Raw genomic sequence first — 21,280 nt, forward strand, 5'->3', positions numbered from 1 at the left:
ATAGAGAGGTAAATATATAAGTGTTTTAAATCTGTTTACCCAAATAAAAGGTTTCATTTAATTGTATAATTTGTCTACTAGAACTGAGAGGGGGTTGGACATGATAATCTCTGGAGGTCCATTCCAACCTCTAATATTCTGTGATTCTGTGAGAGCAAATGGGTATATTTGCACAACCTGCACCACTATGTCATGTTACTTCTGCTGAAAAACATTGGACAAAAAGGAAGGAGGACAATGTTTGACTACTATTTCCTCTTTAAAATACAATTGTCTAATCTGGATGGAATATGGCAGATATTACAAGGAATAAGGTGGAAATACTGTAAGAAAGTATGACCTGGTTCACAGTTCTCAAACTGAAAGAGGACAAGTTTGGTGACAGTTTTAAAACATATTTCAACAGCAGTACATTCTTCAAGTTATATGTGCATATTATTGAGCTAAAAGGAGCACAAAAATACCTCAAAGCAGCAATTTAAATTTCTGAAAGCAGCTATCTCTCAGTTTCTAACATGTCACCAAATTCTATTATGCTCTGGCGTGTCTGTGACTTGAACTGCCAATTTAAAGAAAACTATTTTGGAACAAAAATTGATTCTTAACTGGATTTAGATGACCAATTTACTCTTTCTGCAGAGCAAGTGAATCAGGCTTAAAGTCTGCCAGGTTGGTAGATTCTTTCAAAACCAAGGTGTAAATCCTGACCGTAATGACAAAACAAAACTGAAAAAGCTTTGACAGGTGCTAGATTAGTTCACAGTAAATTGTAATTATCTCACTACTCTGCCATAAATATATTTTGCTCCAAAAATTCTCCAACCTGATACCAGTCTACCTCTACATTAAATGGATGTAATAACCTTTATCCCACTGAAACAGAGAATACAGGCTTGTATTAATGAAAATGGGGATATTTGAAGTTTAATTATTATGCTTGTTCAGTGGTCACTGAGTTTTACTGTAGAATTAGTAGCGAAATGTGCCAGGTTGGAAAGCCAGATCCTCCCTTGCCTCTGACCGGGGCAGAAAAATGATGAGACTCACATAAACGGATTGTAGAAATGATGGAAAGTTTAAATGGAAAAGCAGTGAGTGTTTTACAGAGAGCTACAAGCACAGTGAGAAAGGAGATCCTGAAGCATACCCAGAAGCCTCCCACCACTCCCCTTCTCTATACCTGAGGGTACACCCGAAACCCCCAGGGCTCTTTCTTCCCCTCCCTCCACTGTTAGGCTAATCTCAGCTGGCCAGATCTGAGACTACCCTTCCCCCTTCTCCTCCTGGCATTAGGCCTAGTCAGGCCTTGAGATAACTCCCCTTCCATTACCAGATAGGGAGCATCTCCCATGGGAGCAGTGAGGGAAGAAAGAAGAAGTGTGAGACCTTGCTGATAGATTTATAGGGAGCAGGACATTATAGGAATGAAATACACAGCTTCCTGTGTCCACCCACTGGGCTGGAGAACCGGGGCACCAGAGGTGCACCCTGTGTGGCAGCAGCAAGAAGTGAATACATGGAATACATAGAATAAACCAGGTTGGAAGAGACCTTCAAGATCATCGCGTCCAACCCATCAACCAATCCAACACCACCCAAACAACTAACCCACAGCACCAAGCACCCAGCCCGAACTGCCACACAGAGCCATAAGAAACTTACTGATTTAAACTGTACACCACATATGTACCACATACCGTTGGTTTCACTGCCATGAAAAGTCTTGTTAAGATTATGAAATATAAATAAATACTTAATTTAACAGTGATGTGGAACTGAAAGTTCTGAAGATAACTTTGCATGGAAATGTTTCTTAACCTCTTTTTATTCCTTCCTGGGATGAAATGCCACTTTAATAAAATGCCCCTCCAATAACCAGCAGTATCTGAATCCTCTTGCCCGAACTGATAATGCTATTTTGAAAGACAATTAGTAATAATTTTCTTAATTTGCAAAGAAATGACTGTAACTGAGCAGATAAAACCAAAAAAACCCCAACAACCCATGCCCAAAACAAAACCAAAAACCACCACCACCACCAAGCAACCATGAAAATCTGTGTAACACAATACCTGTATATTAGAATATGTAAAACACATAAAATATGCAATGCAGTTTTCCCCCATGACCTTTCCCTTTGCTTTCTATCTTTCACCTTGTGGTTGATGATACTTATAATAACCAAAGGACAGATTATGAACAGGAATTAAAAAAGTTTTAAGTCTGTGAAATCAGGTCCCATACAAACTAATTACAGACACCACCTATTTAGAACAATCACTATAAAATGAAACACTAAGTTAAACCTACCGTGGACTACATTGTGGGTGGCTGTTATTACTGTACCAGAGAGTAGCTGATTATATTACAAATTAGCTACAACTTCAATAAGTAGTTGTGAGGGGATTCTTTTGTAATGGGTCATCCTTTTAATACCTGTGCTTGACTATTACCTAGAGAGGTGAGGTACTCTTTCAGGATTAGGACTTGAAGTTACTGTGATAGTGATGATGAGAATGACAATGATAATACTAGTACATGTGCTGGAGTTACAAAGAACTACCTGTTCATGAGCTGGTGACCTGATTCAGTTGAAATAAATACAGCTCTGCAGTTTTGTCCATTCCTCAAATGACACAAAGCTTATGTTTGCATAGATTCAGAATGACTCATATGTCACTTCTGTCCTTCTCCTGGATTGTCTGTATCAAATTAAACCACTGGAAAATATTTCCATTCAAAAGACAGAAATTATCCTCAGGGCAGTATGGTTCCAACTCAATGTTCTGATACTATATGTTGCACGTCACTTTAAACAATGAAAAACGATGTTGAAATTAAACTTTGGGCTTACTATTTATTTACCAACTGCTGTTGTGTTTTAACTACTGTTATAATTTCTTTTTGTTGTTAGATATTGCTTAAATCACATCTGGTGCCTCACTGACTCCTCTGACCAAGTTTACACCTGAAACATGCAACCCTGCATCCATATCCCTGGAGGTGTTCAAGAGGAGATTGGATGTGGCACTTGGTGCCACAGTCTAGTCATGAGGTCTGTGGTGACAGGTTGGACTTGATGATCCTCGAGGTCTCTTCCAACCTTAGTGATACTGTGATACTGTGATATCCATGAATGCAGTTATTATCTTGCAACACTTGAAGAGTTTTCTCTTTACCTCCAGGTGACTTCCAGTCACTGTGTGAAAGCCTGATTTTCCTCAAGTTCTGTTGCACCACCAGCCCTTGCCAAGTACAGAGCTCCACAGAGAGAATAAATCACGCAGAGCTTATGAGAACACCTGGCAGAATGCTCAGGCATTAGTAAACCTGTGATAATAAATCTGTGATGTGTTGTTTACTACACACTCCTTGTGTGGGCATAGCAGTTCTCTGGGCAGGCACACAGATTTCAGATTGTGGCTGCAGATTTAAGTATTTCTTTCTCCAGTGAACTGCTGCTCAGCAGAGAGAAAGATTAGGTATAGTTCAGGAAACCAAATTCGACCTCTATCCTTCCGCTCACATGTGCAAAAGTAGATACCTAGGAAGCAGCTGGGGGAAAGAGAAAGCATGGATGATACTTCTCACTGTGTCTCAAGAGTTTCCTCACCAAATTTAATATGCCTTCCTAGATCTTACATTGGTCCATCAGTCTTTTTGTGGGAAATCATAAGTATGTAAGACAGTTTTCTTTCCAGCTCCCTTTGGCTTTTAATGAGATATGCTAACTAGATTTTAAGTGTCTCTGAATGCCTCCCATCACAATTCCATAAAGAGAAGGGCACAGTGTCCAAAATACTCTGGATTCAGGTTTCTTCTGAGTATTATGGGAAAATTGAGGATAATATAGGCTGCTCAATGCTCGAAGACTCTCAAAATCTATTCAGATTTTTAATCATTATTGTCACTTTTTACAAATAGTGAGAAAAATACATAAACTTTAGTTTCTCCTGTGAATGAACATTATTAGAAAGAGTGATTGGCCATTGGAATGGGCTGCCCAGGGAGGTGGTGGAGTCACCATTACTGGAGGTGTTTAGGTAATGATTGTATGGGGTGCTTGGTGCCATGGTTTAGTTGATTAGATAGTGTTGTATGATAGGTTGGACTCAATGATCTCAAAAGCCTCTTCCAACCTGGTTAATTATATTATTCTATTCTATTCTATTCTATTCTATTCTATTCTATTCTATTCTATTCTATTCTATTCTATTCTATTCTATTCTATTCTATTCTATTTCATTTTAGTGCTGATTATTTGTATGCATGTTGTGGGTTGGATTTGGACCCGAACAAACTGGAAAATATACCCCCCAGAGTAAATTACCAGACAAACTCAGAACTTGGAAACAAGTGCTAGTTTTATCAAGAGAAAAGGTGTGTAAAGGATTTCAATGTACATTTAAGCAGCTAACTGATTCTACAGAAATAGGAGAAAGAGACTCCCTAATTCAGGCTATCAGATAAAAAAATTGTGGGTCTCGAGAGCAGAGGATATAAGCTCTGATGGTGAAAATTCTGTTGCTCTGATATGTGTTTACAAGTTGAATCAATCCATTCATGAGAAGAGGTTGGAAGAAAAAGCAAAATGACTGCTGTAAGAAACAAGAAATCTGGAATAACAAGGAAATTTTCAGACATTTTTATTTCATATTGTAGTAGCTGTGTTATCCCTTTAGATTTGCAAATCATCTTGTATTTTCTTAGAAGAACAGTATATTTTCTTATAAATAAGGAAAGCTCTTCCCAAAGCTAAATATTTATTTACTTTTAGAATTGAACTGGGAGGCTAATGGGACATTTTCCAAAACTTCTAACAGTATTTACTTTTTGCTTTCTTGTGATATAATTATTGCTTTCTGTCTGAAGTATTTATGTGGCCTGTTTGCAGACATGAATTATAGAAAAGAAAAATTAAACCTATCCTTTTAGAGTCCTTTTAACAATTTAAATATTTCACTTTTTTATGTCTCCTACTGTGCCACTTCCTCCCCACACTAGCATCAGTTCAACACCATTACCATAATCAGCAGAAAGAATGTGGATGCAGATGGCCAGCAATAAGTTGGATTCTCCTCACCTCAAGCTTAAACTTCCCCTGGTGCAGCTTGAGACCATGTTCTCTTGTTCTGGTGCTGGTTGCCTGGGAGAAGAGATCAGCCCCCTCCTGGCTACAACCACCCTTCAGGTAGTTGTAGACAGCAATAAGGTCTTCCCTGAGCCTCCTCTTCTCCAGGCTAAACAATCCCAGCATGTAACTTCCTTGAGAAGACTTGACAAAACTATGAGCATTTCCAGTCAATCAAGAGAATCATGGGAAGTGCATGCAAGTATAATATTTCATACTTGCTTCACTGCTCCAGAATCAGGGCTTTAAATAAAGATACTCATAAATTTCAGACACATTTTGGTCCTTATGTTACTACTCTTCATTCCATTTTTTTCAGTTTCTGTGTTCTTTCTTCCTTTCCCACTTTTAGTCTCTGTAGTGACCCAAAATTCTGCTGAAAAATAAGTACATGCAAAGTGTAATGATGCACCTCGGTGACAAAGAACCTTATCATGCATCTTATTGATCAGAACATTCTAGATCCATGTAACATTCTAGATCCTTGTTAAATACTGTAATTTTCCATGTTTACAGATGATCTATAATAAAATGCATAGAAAGAATGTAACAATGCTGAGTAAGCATACAAGAATAGACAAACTTAAGATGGTTTGGAAGATCAGTAGTCTCCCATACAGTTTTCTGAGTGAATATCTGTGTCATAGGGTACCTGAAGCAGCTTCCCATGAGAGTTGCAGAACATGGAGAGTTCACACTGCTGACTTTCTGCTGCACTTTGATCCAGAGATCACTGGAACTAATAAAAAGAAATTAATCTTGATGCTAATGGGTTTGGCATAGAACTTACATTATCATCCACCTCAGGCTAGTCATTTGACAAAAGTTCAAAACTACTAAGCATATTTCTGAGACAGGATAAATAATTTCAGTTTCAGATTCACAGATATTAAATCCAAGCCTTTCAATCCAAAGTGGGATCCTGAATGTGTTTGCTCCTTTCTTTATCCAGTTTGAGAGAGAAGGCCAGGCTTCCTTCTTCAGAGAAGGAAGATGAATTTCTGGGTGTCTCTTTAGTGTCTGAACAGAGGTTGAGAGTAGAGACTGAGGAAATAACCTTAGTATTAGTGCCTGTCAGAGAAGTAGAGACATAACTATAGTTTTACTCACTGTGGTTTATGTTCCCTAAATGTTATCCCATTTAAAGTAAAAATATGAGCCAACCACATATGTGCAAGTACTTGGATGTTTATGTGCATGTCTATATGTATTTATATAAAAGACGTTTGGAAATAGATTGCTGATAGTAAATGGTGCAAATGTGAAGAATTAGCTTGTAAAAAACATATTCTACATGCCAGTGGAACTGTATGATTTATATTAGCTGATAGAATTACCCTATCTGATTAATAAAAATATGCCTTATGGCCAAGGTAATTTCAAATTTGTCATCTTTCCAACATTTTTATTCTATTTCATTTTCAGAGGCTGCTGAATTTGGACAGATTTTGTCTTCAACTGCTTCAGGAAAAGAAGGGAGGGAGGGTAGAGCTAATGATCTGACATCTTAAAGGCAAAGATCTCAAAAGTATGAATTACATAAAATTAAAAATGTTCTTGTTTTCAATGTATTAAACTAACTGGCATAAATTTAACAAAATTCCAGCTGCAACCTGCAGTTGAAGTATCTCATGGCAAAACATGAGATGAGTTGTTTAATTCTGTTGGGCTTATTGCCACCACTTGACCTAATTATGTTGACACTTCTGCAGTAGTATTTTGGAATCAAATGCAATTTACAGAAATTAAATGTTTTTTGTGGACGTTTTTCTTTGGTTAGTTGGTTGGGTTTCCCCTCAGGTACAAAAGTAGAAGATAAGACTTTTCTAAACAGGAATAAAAATAAGCTGTCAGAGTGGCTGGAGAGCGGCCAGGCAGAGAGGGACCTGGGGGTACTGGGCAATAGTTGGCTGAACATGAGCCAGCAGTGTGCCCAGGAGGCCAGGAGGGCCAATGGCATCCTGGCCTGCATCAGGAACAGTGTGGCCAGCAGAAGCAGGGAGGTCATTCTGCCCCTGTACACTGCACTGGTTAGGCCACACCTCGAGTACTGTGTCCAGTTCTGGGCCCCTTGGTTTAGGAAGGATGTTGACTTGCTGGAATGTGTACAGAGAAGGGCAACAAAGTGGGTGAGGGGTTGGGAACACAAGCCCTATGAGGAGAGACTGAGGGAGCTGGGATTGCTTAGCCTGGAGAAGAGGAGGCTCAGGGGAGACCTTATTGCTCTCCAGAGCTACCTGAAGGGAGGTTGTAGACAGGCAGAGGTTGGTCTCTTCTCCCAGGCAACCAGCACCAGAACAAGAGGACACAATCTCAAGCTGCACCAAGGGAGGTTTAGGCTATAGGTTAAGAAGAAATTCTACAGAGAGAGCGATTGCCCATTGGAATGCGCTGCCCGGGGAGGAGGTGGAGTCACCATCATTGGAGTTGTTTAGGAGGAGACTTGATGGAGTGCTTGGTGCCATGGTTTAGTTGATTAGGTGGTGGTGGGTGATAGGTTGGAGGCAATGATCTTGAAGGCCTCTTCCAACCTGGTTTATTCTATTCTATTCTATTCTATTCTATTCTATTCTATTCTATTCTATTCTATTCTATTCTATTCTATTCTAAAACTGCAAGGTAAGTATTTTAGTTGAAAGTTCTTACCATAGGCTTGGTGAAGTTCCCTTTCTGAAGGAAAGGGAGGGAAATGATGGGTCATGTAATTAAAAAACATATAGAGGTTAAACTCTGCACTTTGATTATTTTTACGCTGGGTCAGTCTTACATAGAAGGAGTCAGAGAAGTATCATAATAATATTGTTACTAGAAAAAGCAGACACATGTCTCTTCTTTATTATAGTTATAGACAGACATGTGCAAACAGTGGTTGAGTGAAGGGAAAGACCTCACTAGCAACATTCTGTGAGCTTTTCAAAAGATGTCAGAGACTTGGAATCCTCCAAATGCACAACCTTAAGACTTATTTTTAGGTATGAGCAACTGGATTGTGTTGATGAATCCTAGGAGGTTAGTAAGCAATAAGCATATTTGTTTTAAGATTCTCAGTACATTTACATCCATGTAGAGATACCGCATAATTCTGGTTTACAAGGAAAAAAGCGTTATGCTTACTTTGTTGAGAAGAAAGAAAATAAGCAACACAGTACTACCAGGAATATTTAAATGAAAGTAGTTTTTTAAAGTAGCTGACATTTTCTTCGGGAAAACAAAGATTTAATAATATATATTTTTGTTCAGAAACCAAGTTTAAAATATCATTTTCTTGATCTGTTTAGGATGTGCCACTCTAGTGTCACTCTTCTCTCTATTTTCTTCAGAATTAATGTTTTGAGGATTTATCTTTTCTTCCTAATTGACTCTCTCTCATGTAGCATTGGAGACAACGTGTAATCACTTTGGCTACAAATAGAAACCAAATTCCTTGATTGTGAGAGAGCAAGGAACAAATACAAAAGAAGAATGTTGGTCCTTATACAAAAATTCAGTGGTAGATTGGGAAGGAAGAGGGATGAGAAGTAACATCTTTTATCTTGTAAGACTTGTCCTTTCCTCTGGCTAACTAATGTAAGAAGCAGTTGGAGTAGTAGGAACAAAGACCAAAGCTACCATACCTGGTAAAGCCACAGAGATAACTTTGGAGTATGACACTGAGTTTTATAGTCTCTTATCTTTGCAGGATACAGTATTTCAGATGCTTTTGTCCAAATATATCCATTTTTGAAGGCACAAGTCATTGTCTTTTTTCATACTTTGTTGCATGATAGGGCAGCCCTATTAGGAAATGACCTTGCCAAACAACAGTGCACAAAAAAATGCCCAGACCTCTAATCTAAGCTTTTAGGAGCTCAGTGATTTATTTGTACTTAAACCCAACAGGTCAGATCTCCAGAACTTAAACAGACTGTGCTTCCATCATGGCTATGAGATACCATGTTCTCTCCTCCAAGATTACTACTCTTAAAAAGACAGGCATTGAATTGGAAGATTGCTGCTACAAAAGGTCTCTTCTCCCAGGCAACCAGCACCAGAACAAGAGGACAGTCTCAAGCTGTGCCAGGGGAAGTTTAGGCTAGAGGTGAGGGAAAAGTTCTTCACAGAAAGAGTTGTTGGCCATTGGAATGTGCTGCCCAGGGAGGTGGTGGAGTCACCGTACCCAGAGGTGTTCAACAGGTGACTGGACATGACACTTAAAGCCGTGGTTTAGTTAGTCATTAGGTGCTGGGCGACAGATTGGATTTGATGAACTCTGAGGTCTTTTCCAATCTTATTGATTCTATGATTCTAAATCTCCTGACATTCAGATAGACAAAGTAATGCAACTTGTTAACTTCAAAAGCAGTTTTTCGTATCTTGTTCCACAGGCAAAAGAGGTTGGTGATCCTTTGTCACAAATTCATTATCTGTAAGGAGAATAGTATGTATTTGGGTCCTAAGATACTAATTTCATTTTTATTATTATTATTTTTTTAAGACAAGCTCAGCTTTCTCTTCCACAGTTGTTTCAAGGCAGTGGTTAAAACAATCTGTTAAATGAATCTTGATAAGTTCTTTAAAAGGGATTTTGTTTTACACACTTGATATATTGTTTCCAAATTGCATTTTAGAGGTAGAGATAAGGTGAAACAGTCATGTATACTTCACAAATGTTAGTAAAAGTCAAATGCAGGACTTAATATTATGTCAGTGTGCAAGAGTTAGCTCATACTCTGCTTTTGCCAGTTTTGCCATTCTGCTTCTCTCAATAGCTAATAACTTACAGAAAAGTGAAAATCTCTAGAGTGTGACTACACAATTAGAAAGGAAAAGATGCAGATTTCTGCTCTCAGGGGAGCTTACAGTTTCAGCCAGTTTATAACACATGTTTGAACCTTACTAATATTTTAATTTTATTCTCAATAATGTTATTTAACGATTCTAGTGTTACCTATACAGTCCAGGAAAAACATGATCTTGCAGCAAGGCTTAAGGAATTACCATTCCCTTCCCTAAATATTATTCCATTAATTCATTTAGCTTTTCAAGCAGTATCTCCAGCACATTGCCTCTTCTTACCATGGGAGACTTTAAAGTAAAAAACAGATTAGTTTTTTTTTCTACAGAATCACGATGATAAATTATTCTACTTTCATTCATTTACAGGTTAAATATATAGGATTAATGGTTTCCAGACTAGATCTTCTGTTAAAGAAAAACTGATTTTGCCCTCTTTAGATAAGTGAATGTAGTTTTACTTCCTATTCACCAGCAGTGAAAACGACCATTCTGATTCCAAGTAGAAATCATAAAATGGTCCTGGCTGGAAGGGACCTCTAAAGAACTTCTAGTGTGACCTCAGCACAGTCAGCAGAGACTTCCCCAACTAGACCAGGCTGCCCAGAGCCCTGTCAAGCTTTATCATGTATATGTCCAGGGAAGGGGCCTCAATCACCTCCTCGGGCAACCTGTTCCAGTGTTCCACCACCCTCATAGTGAAGAACTTCTTCCTAACATCCAATCTAAATGTGCTCTTCTCCAGCTCAAAACCATTGCCCCTAGGCCCCCTTCAGGTACTGGAAGGCTGCTATCAGATCTCCCCAGAGCCTCCTCTTCTCCAGGCTGACCAAATCCAGTTCCCTCAGCTTGTCTTTGTAGCAGATGTACTCCAACCTCTGCAATATATTCTTTTGGACCTAACACATTTTAGAAAAGAGAACTTGTCCTGCCATTTCTGCACATATGGATCTACAATGTGAGCCTATGGGAATTTCATACTTGGAAGGGTTTTAAGGTTTGCATCCATATGGTAGAATCTCTTCCAGAATGTCTTCTAGTTCATACCTTGTTCCCCTGAGGTAAGCAACATCTGCTGTAGGTAATTTATTATACACCAATCCCTTGACTCTCTCCCCATCTTGCTGCAAAGAATGCATACTATTGTTAATTTCCTTATTATTTGCTGCATCAAAAGCTAAGAAAAAAAAATTATTAAAATCAGATCAAGCAGATCTTGTGAAGTGGTCCTTGACAGTGAGCAGGATGCCCACCACAAAACCAGGCATTTGTCCTTTTTGTAGATTACATTGTACTGTATTTATTTTGATTTCAGCAAGTTTCTTGTGCACCTAAACATTCCCCAAACATTTAATCCATATCAACACCTCTGTACGTAGCATATACCTCTGTTCCTCTGTTAATTTTCACCTGTTTGATAGAGCAACTCATCCACTGAGATCTGGGGAGGATTTTTTAAACAAATGTTGATATCAAAGCTGCAGGAATTCGACATGTTGACACAGCACCATCATTCATTTGCCACTATATAGAATCCAAGGGATTTTTGGTGCTTTCTGCACAATTTGTTCATAGAATAAGCTTTTTACACTTGAATCTCTTTTATTTTGTGATTAAAAACTCTGACCCCCAAATTATCCTGCAGATGCTTTTTAAGTGGCTACAACTGATAAGTTTCAAACCCACTAGGAACATGGAAATCAAGACAAGAATCAGAAAATAGGCCATTAAGGGAATAGATGGACTGCTGTTTCAGTCATTGGTCTGCAAATGAATGATTTTAGGGAGGCCATGTTTAATTTGCACCAATAGTTAATTAAATCTAATGTAAATTCACATTCTTTAATCCTATAAACTACTGAAGAATTAAAAGAAATGCGTCACGTTCAGCAAATCTTTACTGTCTTGAACATAAAATTTACCTTGTGCATTGCTTCAAATTTAGTCCAAAGTCTATTTCAACTGTTCTTGAAAGTTATTGTGACTTGAAACTCTTCTTGCTGCTATGGGTTCAGGAAATTATTCTTTGTCCAAATATCACATGAATCAAATGAGGAGACTCAAAAGGCTGTACAAAATCCTTTTGAAATGGGGCAGCAGCTATGCATTTCTGATATTTTTTTGTCTTCAGCCACAAGAAGCTAGACAGGGAAGCACTCTGCTATCCAGCGCTTACATTATTTCTCCACTATTATCATACTGAGTTATTACAATAGGGAAAAAAGAGTAAACATATATCTAAATATTAAAAGACTAAGTGTTGAAAGACTATATATATATAAAAAAAAATGTTATTGCCTTATTTTGTCCACTCTACAGAGGAAGAAGGGAAAAGACAGCTGCAACTTTTCACATCAGCCAAGCTGCTGAGTTCTATTTTCTGGTATTTCTCTACAGCACATTGGAAGGGTAAAATAACAAAAAGTATTTTAATAGCATACTGGCGATGTCTCTGCTACTTCAGTAAAAAAGGTACTTTCTGTCATAGCAAAAGAGCTGTAGATATTATTTGTTTTATTTTTTTCTTTCTTTCTCTTCCCCCTCCCCCCCACCATCTTCCTCCCCCCTCCAGACAGCCCTCTAATTCAATTGGCCTGGCTACATGAAAGCAAAACAGCACGATCAAGTAGTACCATATGGAAAGAGCAGCTATTTGCCTAATGTGAACTGCATTCAGCTTTCCACTAACCTGAATAATACAGAGCTGTGCTAATGGAAAAAAAAAAAAAAGTAGAAAATATGCAGCATCTATAGTAGCAAATTGAGCAGCAATGGGTAATATTACCACACAGTGAAATTACACCATCTAAGCTGTTAAACTGTTCAAATGGTTCCAGGCAAGTTTTTGTCCATATCAACTTGCAGCCTGCCAAGCAATCCCTGGTCGATAAATATAGGCAAGAAACCATAAACAATAGAAAAGTTTATGTGGCCAATGGAAAGAGCTATAGGGATAGCTTCTGTCTTTGTGTCTGCAAAGAACCAGATTTGTTGAGGCAGGCTTGCGAACTTTATGTCAGTAACAGCCATGCCAGAATTAGTTTGGCTCCTGCAGAGTCATTTGGGTTTCTGCTCTACTTTCCCCATATTTGGTCTTGCCAGCACTGAGTCTTAGCTGATGTCTAGTGCTGAATCAGAATGCCCTCTGGCATGTGTCATGACACTGCTTCTGCCCTAATGGGCACAAGGCATTCACTGTAAAATACTGACTCCCTGGGGGCTGATTTTACTACACAATTCAGCTAAGACACTTGGGCTGAGTCTATTTTGGATCACTGCCTCAGTGGGCTCAGATCCACGACCTCCCTGTTTAACGGACTGTCTCTACATGATGCCAGTTCAATACTAGCTGCACTTTCTCATTGAAGATCCATGTGGCCTGAAAGATTTGGAAGTGGTACAGACACACAATTCTGCACTTCCATTGCAACAAGAGTAGGTCTGATCTTGTTTTGGGCAACAGACTGAATCAAAAAACATGAATTGTTTCCTACTTCACTATTCCAGGCATATGAATAGATGGAAAAGAATTCTTGCTCTTTGTTCCTCTGCTTCCTAGGTTTAAGGAAGTTTTCCCAGCCTATTTTTAAATGAAATGATGAAAATGTGGTGATATTCTGGCTGCCACATGGTTACTTAATTGAACAGAAGATGAGTAGTAGTGAGTGGCTGTTTTCTCTCTTCACCTCACCTGAGAAGTCCCAAGCAGATTCAGAAAAAAATGGAGAAATAGTGAGTAATATACTAATCCACAGTCTTTGTAGTTTCCATAGGATAACCTTGCATTAAAACATTAATGAAGTATTTTATGGGGTCATCAGAGAACATCACAGAATCACAGAATTTCAGGGGCTGGAAGAGATCTGGAAAGATCATCCAGTCCAACCCCCCTGCCAGAGCAGGATCACCTACACCAGATTACACAGGAATGCATCCAGGTGAGTTTTGAATGTCTCCAGAGAGGGAGACTCCACAATGCCTCTGGGCAGCCTGTTCCAGGGCTCTGTCACTCTCACAGTGAAAAAATACTTCCTCATATTTACATGGAACTTCCTATGCCTGAACTTCCACCCATTGCCCCTTGTCCTGTCATTGGGCACTGCTGAGAAGAGCCTGACTCCATCTTCTGGGGACTCACTTTTTACATATTTATGAACATTGATGAGGTCAATTATCAGTGGTACAAAGTGTATTAGAATATTGTTGATATACCAAACAAAATTTCTTGTTTTCAGCATTAGGGAGAAATACAGGTAATGTAAGTTATTACCTCACTTGGAACACCAGCAGATATCCTTGGTACTGAATTGTCTGGAAAAAATTATTCAGTTAGGAATTCAAAAGCAGGATGTAGTTAATGGAAAAATCTTTATGTCCTGAGTATGTATTCAGAGGTCCTAAAAGCAGAGTCTGCCTCTTTTTGTGGTGATTCAAGGTCAGAAATGCTAAAGAAAAGAGAATGACCTTGTGAATATTTGACCTAAATGCCCACAGTCAACAAATGCCAAACTCCAGACACAGGAATACTCTAAATAACCTTATTACAAGTTTTGGGGCAGGTCCTCTCTGCACTTATTCCTTGCTTCTTTGTTACTAATCAGTCATAATTTGAAATTGCTCATAAATCTGGTCTGGGAATTTGTACAGGTTGTTGCCTTTCTCAAAATGGTAATGGCATTGTCCCAACCAAGAGTTCTGTGCTTTGGCAGGGGGATTGGGCTTGAGGAGGAGGTTCCTTCCAACCCCTAACGTTCTGGGATCTGCATGGATTTTTTAATATATTTCAACAAACAACTAAAGCCATAGAATCACAGTTAGATGGTGGTTTATTTCTTTACTTTCTTTTGGAGGTGGTGGGGTGTCACTCCCTGACATATTAACCAATAATCAAGCCCTATTTTTGGCATAACTATGCATTTTGCAGTTGGACATTGAGCTCATGTACAGTTGCCTTACAGGCTACGTGAAACTGTGAAGCTGGTAAACCACAGAAGAACAGGCAGTTGACATCTGCACTTTTTTTTCTGCTCCTATAAAAGGTTTGTATAGGAGATGTTCCAAACCAGTGATTTGGAATTAATAGTGTTAGGTGTGCCTCTTTGCTGGAATTAGGGTGATGCACAGGAATTTTCCAGCTGCAGAAATGGAGGAAGACAAATAGAGAAACTCAGAAACATTACCAGCCATTAAAGGGAGGAAAAGAGCACACATAGGCTCATTAATAGGGGTCCTAGTGGATGGAAGGTTGACCATGAACCAGCAATGTGCTCTTGTGGCCAAGAAGGCCAATGCCATTCTGGGGTGGATTAGAAGGGCTGTGGTTAGTAGGTCAAGAGAGGTAGTCCTTCCCTTCTACTCTGCCCTGGCGAGGCCACATCTGGAATAGTGTGCCCAGTTCTGGGCCCCTCAGTTCAAGAAGGACCTCATGGAACTGCTTGAAAGGGTCCAGCACAGAGCCACAAAAATGATTAAGGGAGTGGAACATCTTCCTTATGAGGAGAGACTGAGGGAGCTGGGGCTCTTTAGCTTGGAGGAGTCTGAAGGGTGACCTCATTTATGTTTATAAATATGCAAAGGGTTAGTGCCAGGAGGATGGAGTCAGTCTCCTGGTGATGCCCAGGGACACGACAAGGGGCAGTGGGTGGAAGTTGAGGCCCAGGAAGTTCCATGGAAATGTGAGGGGGAAAAAAATTCACTGTGAGGGTGTTGGAACACTGAAACAGGCTGCCCAGGGTGGCTGTGTAGTCTCCCTCTCTGGAGATATTCAAGACCCATCTGGATGTGTTTCTGTGTGAGTTGCTTTAGGTGATCCTGCTCTGGCGGGGGAGCTGGACAGGCTGGACTCGATGATCCTTGAGGTCTTTTCCAACCTTAGTTATACTGTGATACTGTGATACTGTGATCTCTGAAGGTCCCTTCCAACCTCTAACATTCTGTGACTCTGTGATTAAAAATATACACAGAAATGTTTTGCCAACCATTTCCTCTGTGAAGAGAAGAAAATGGTGTCTGCTGTTATTGAATGTCTGCAATCTGAAAAAGAAACCAGACAAAAAAGAAAATTGAGAATGCATTATTGAGGAAAAACTAATATCCTTTGCCACTCATATTATATCCATAGAGTCAATATTATTAATGTTCTTAATTATGCAGCTCCTATCACCTCTTTACCAGAGGTTTCCTGAACTCCTTGTACCTATTCTTGAATGTCTAAGTGAAATAGTTCCAGTCACAAGCCTAAATGGCCGTAATAAGTGTGCTTAAAAGACTGCCAGTCTTTGTCCCTCAGGTAATTTCCTTTAACAACTTAAGCTCCTTGTGGTATTGGGGTTTATTTTTGGTTCTGTTTTGTAGAGATCTTTTATATTGCAGATTATAATATCTTCATTTTTATTCACAATGGTCATATTTTGGGTTAAAAGGTTGGCATAACACAGAAATGCAGTTCTCTGTTGTACATTCTGCAGTATGTGGATTGTGAGTTAGACAAAGTAGTGGGTCCTTACAAGTTCCATATATCTCAGCTCCAGTGAATTTGGACAGGCTCCTTTGTGCTGTTCTAGGGCTTTGCATGTGGAAGAGATCATGAGAAATTTGAACAGGATTTTATTCTTAGGGGTAGAAACTTGAACAAATTCTTGACAATGACAAGCCTATCAAAGGACTGCGGTCTCCAGTTGGGCAGCATATCCCAGCCAGCCCTGTAGCAGACTGATCCTTAGGCAATTCCTTGAAAGCCAATACAAGCATTGTTAGAGCCAGCTGCTTTCCACAATGAAGCCAGCCAAGCATCCAGATGCTGTTGCTAGAAAAATGTACAGCAACAGTGGAGCACCTGGATTTTGCAGCTGGAATGTTCAGTGTTTAAGGTACAGTTAAACCTTCTCAAAGCATCTGGGATGAATACTGGAAATAAGGAAGACAGAGAATTTCATCTGGAGCAGAAGCAGAAAGTAAATATAGGAATGTAGGTGCCAAATATATGCCATGTAGCAAAAGCTTTATACTGTTAACTTTCTGTCCTCATCTCCCATTTCTTTGCATATTCCATCAGTCCAAGAAGTAAACTTTCTTGTGTTACTGTTGAGTAACAGCTAATTGAAGGGAATTAGTTTATTAGAGTATCTATCAACAGAGAGAAACCCCAAAGTACATAATGGCAAAACCGCATCTTCCAGATGAGGTTTGATTTCGCAGTTAAGTAAACACTTTGGTTTTGAAGGTTGCAAAGCACAATGTGTGTATGTGTCTGCTGCAAGTAACTTGTTAGAAGTTCAGCTGTGGCAAAATATTTATCCTTGAGAGTACAATATTAAAAGAAAGGAAAAAAAACCCCAAAGGTAGACATCTTCTGCAATAAAATATTGTTTTTTTTCTCTCCATAAAATATTGTGCATTTCCTAAAAAATAATTGTAGCTCTTTATTAGAAGAATTTGGTGTAAAAAATTGTTGTGGATTTAGGTCTTATTAAAATAAATTTCAGATGGCCTCATAAATTCCTAGGTGAAGTTACTAGAAGACATCTTTCCCCTCATCCTTCCAGGCTCAGAAGTAGAAATATTGTGAGATCAAAGGATAATTATATAATAAAACATTATAATTCCTCAGCAACAGTTCCTTAAAAAATGTCATCAGCATAATGTCAGCTGGAAGAAGATGGATTAGTGAAAGTTCTCTGACTAATACCCTGTCACATTCTAGCCTACATTTTCTCTTCTTTTCACAAAGCCCTCGGATATTGAACAGGTATTAGAGAAAGCAGATTTTGTTGCAGTGTAACTGGGATTATTACAGTGTACTTTGTGTTTGCAACCTAGTGCAACTGAAATTTGTGCATTGAAGATTTCAGACGCCCAGGAAGGGTTTGGATTTTCAGATAATCACTGTTCAGAGCAGCTGCCCATGCCATGTAGATATCAATTGGTTTCTCTTATTATATCAAAGCTTTTCAATGGTGTATGCATGTAATGTGCAATAGTAAGGCACAGAGAGATATTTAATTTGAGCTCAAGCCTATTATTTTGCTAATGGGCTTCCATATAAGCAGCAACAGAAAATTAAAAATCTCCCTCTAAACTAATGGAAACCTTTTTCATCCCACTCCAGAATAAAAACTAAAAATACAACTTTTATGAGCAAAGGGATTCCCAGTAAAATTTGGCTTTGGAATCACATAAAAAGAAAATTTTGGCTTGCTTTCTGCCCAAAATTCCTGCCAGTTTTATTGGTGGCAAGTGAAATTACTGAAAGCCTCACAGGCAGAGATGAAGTACTTCTGCTCTGTAATATCTCACTACCTCTGTGTAATTAATTTTTACTTTTATAACCAATAAAAAGAAAATACTGCAAAACTGAAGGCATAAAACATCAATTTGGTGAACATTTCCCACTTAAAATTATCTTAACAGAAATTTTCCAAGTCCTTTTAATCCTTCCATTATAAACATGGGTCAAACACATTCGATTTTGCATTAATTTTATTGGCATAGCATATATTATGTAAAAAATGGCAAATGTAGTCTTTCACATCTTAGAATTTTTATATCAAAGATGAAGTAATGCCATAATACTTTGTCTTGTATACAAGAATTTCAAGTTTCTTTGCCAGTGTGGTTAGATTGAGATTCGTAGTTTTCTGGTTACACAGGCAAACATTATTGCCATTTGAATGCTGTGAAAATGAATTCATGTGGACTGCTCACTTTGAGCAGTGGCAGTGTCATAGTCAGTGAGGTTAATCTGAGGCGTGATTATTGCTAATTGCAAACTTTTTTTGGCAATGGACATAAACTACAGCACAGGAGGCTCCACCTCAACATGAGGTGGAACTTAGAATCATAGAATTACTAGGGTTGAAAGGGACTTCAAGGATCATCTATCTCCAATCCCCCTGCCGTGGGCAGGGACAGCTCACAAGAAATCAGGTTGTGCACTGTCACATCCAGCCTGGCCTTAAAAACCTCCAGGGATGAGGCTTCCACCACCTCCCTGGGCAACCTGCTCAGTGCCTCACCACACTCATGGTGAAGAACTTCTTCCTAACATCCAATCTGAATCTAGCCTTTTCTATTTTATTTTTTTTCCACATTTTCCCCTAGTCCTATCACTACCTGACAGCCTAAAAAGTCCCCCACCAGCTTTCTTCTTCAGACACTGGAAGGCCACAATTAGGTCACCTCGGAGCCTTCTGTTCTCCAGACTGAATAGCCCCAACTCCCTCAGTCTGTCCTCAGAGGAGGGGTGCTCCAGCCCTCTGATCATCCTTGTGGCCCTTCTCTGGACATGCTCCACTGGAACAGACTTTCCAGAGAGGTTGTGGAGTGTCCTTCTCTGGAGACTTTCAAAACCTGTCTGGATGCATTCCTGTGTGACCTGCACTAGTTTACATGGTTATGTGGTGCTGCTCTGGCAACCCCTAACATCCTGTGATACTGTGACACAAAAATTCTGCAGAGTTCACCTAAGCTTTCTCTGTTTCCAGTCTCCTGTATATTTACTACATTGTGCTTCTGCTTTATTTTGGCATGTTTTTGTTTGTGTTTTATACACTCCCTCTAGGACATGTAAGTGGGATGCATGTGTGTTGTGATTTAAGGCCTGTGGTGGATAGAATAGAATAAACCAGGTTGGAAGAGACCTTCAAGATCATCGCATCCAACCTATCAAACAACGTCACCTAATCAATTAAACCATGGCACCAAGCACCCTATCAAGTCTCCTCCTGAACATCTCTAGTGATGGTGGGTGGAAACCTGACCCCCTGAAGGTGGACACTAAGGTGGGTGGGAAACCTGACCTGACTCACTTCACAAACTCAATTGTTTAAACACAGTGGGCATGTTGGACAGGGATTTTATTTTGCTGCTACATCATCAACAGCAATTACAATTCCATCAGCACCATTTTTCATGCTTCTGGTTTAGAACAAGACACAGCCAGGGTTTAAATATAATTTTGTTAAGCCTTAGGAATCCTCAAAAAAGTTAATCACCATAGTGACCAGGATCATTCTGCTCCTACAAGCTTTGAAGATGCTACAGCAGCAGAAGCGCACAGTTAAAGATGATACGTTTGAAAATCTGTTACTAACAGCATATTGGAGCACTTCTAGCAAGACAATCACTGAATGGGTCGTTCACCTAAATTTAGCCAGCACACTTGGAGCTCTGTCTCTTTCCTATGTTGTGATGCTGTGATATAGTATGACAGAGATTAATTAGATAAAAAGGCAAGGATTTGTCTCATCAGCTAAAAGAGCAGATGAGTTTTGCTGTTAGGACAGATTCAGGCTACTTACCTGTAAAATTAGGGAGAAAAGGTGCTAAATCCTCAAAACCAGTATAAACCAATACAGAAATACTGCTAAAGAAACTCTTCCACGTGTTTGATTTTCTTGTCTTTCCAAGCCTATATTATGCCTAGAAAATCGTAAGTTTCTCAGCTTGCTTATGGATGGAAATTCAGATACATGCATTTATTACTGAGCTACACACAGCACTATGTTCTATTGAAAACATTTTGAAAGCTACTCTTTTAAGGCAACAGAACAGCAGTGCTCATACCATCAGATGCATTAAAAAGCAATGAATACCTCTTTGAGCTGTAAGGTTCTGTCTTTAAGCTGAGGTGCAGAATTTCATATGAGCACTTCTTCACCTACTGAAGTCAGTCTATTTTAGCTTCTGAAGACCAAGTAAATGATTGATCTAGAAACAGAGATTGATAAAGCAATATGCAGTGTAAAAGGAAAGACATATGTAAAAGAAGTCATAATTAAAATTTTCCCTTCTGACTACTGTCCTTTCTGTAAGGAATTTCAGTACTAGAGCACCTCAGAATGAGAGTGATTTTTCCACATCAAACTTGCTGTTGAGCAAGTGGTGGAAATTATAAAGGGTATAAAAAATGGATTTTCTTTTTTAAGCCTGTGTGAAGATAAATCTATGTGTATCCCTTTTGTTATTCATATTTTCTCTTTCTGCTGTTCATTGGTAGGTATTAATGTATTCCTCCACTTACAGTTGCTAAAACTGCCACTGCATACAGTTACTGAAAGCTTGACATTTTCAAGCAGAACTCATACTAAAAAGATTGTAAGTTAGAAGGAAAAATACACACTAAAAATAGACTTCTTGGTGACAATACAAGAAGACCAATTTTATACTAAATGATGGTTAATATATGCCACTGCATTTGACAGATCAAAGATTGTTAGGGCACTGCTGTAATAGCAGCCATGCTCCAGAAACCCCAGACTGCCCTCAGTGGAATCATACAGAAGTAAAGAAGTTTTCTTTTTTTTCACTTAGTAAGAGACTCACCTTTTTTATTTCAAATTAAACCCTCTATGCTCATCAAAAGTTCTTTCTCTTGCA

General features: G+C 39.0%; 1 non-coding gene across 1 annotated transcript; it reads left to right on the forward strand.

Annotated features, from left to right (window-relative positions):
- Positions 1-18,604: 18,604 nt before the first annotated feature.
- LOC128899531 (U4 spliceosomal RNA) lies at positions 18,605-18,686 on the forward strand. The gene has a single exon (XR_008463125.1). It is a non-coding gene; the product is annotated as a U4 spliceosomal RNA (small nuclear RNA).
- Positions 18,687-21,280: the final 2,594 nt, after the last annotated feature.

The sequence above is a fragment of the Dryobates pubescens genome, chromosome Z, assembly GCF_014839835.1.
Source record: "Dryobates pubescens isolate bDryPub1 chromosome Z, bDryPub1.pri, whole genome shotgun sequence".
Taxonomy (NCBI): Eukaryota; Metazoa; Chordata; class Aves; order Piciformes; family Picidae; genus Dryobates; species Dryobates pubescens.